A 382-nucleotide genomic window follows, 5' to 3' on the forward strand; every position below is an offset into this window, starting at 1 on the left:
GACGGGGCTCCCCCGTGTGGACGGGGCACCGCAGGTCTGGGCCGTGCTCCCCAGTTCTGGACGGGGCTCCCAGTGCCACATGCACCCACAGACGCTGCCCGGGCCTCCGCGGCCCTGAAGGGGAGCCCCCCGGACTGATGAGGGCTGACCCAGGGCGGGCAAGAGCCTGATCGCAGCCCTGATTCAGGGAAAGAAACAGATGAGTCTCGCCTGTGTCCACAGACAGAGGCAGACACGAGCTGTGGTCGGGTTGAGCTGACCTGGCCTCGGTCCCGTCCACGCCGGCGCCCAGTCCACTCTCCTGCAGACCTCGCCGCTACTCCGCCTTCCCAGCTCCCATCCCCAAGTCCTCTCTCCACGAGGGGCTTCCGCAGCGTCACCA

The sequence above is a fragment of the Condylura cristata genome, unplaced genomic scaffold, assembly GCF_000260355.1.
Source record: "Condylura cristata isolate star-nosed mole 26May11 unplaced genomic scaffold, ConCri1.0 scaffold00029, whole genome shotgun sequence".
Taxonomy (NCBI): domain Eukaryota; kingdom Metazoa; phylum Chordata; class Mammalia; order Eulipotyphla; family Talpidae; genus Condylura; species Condylura cristata.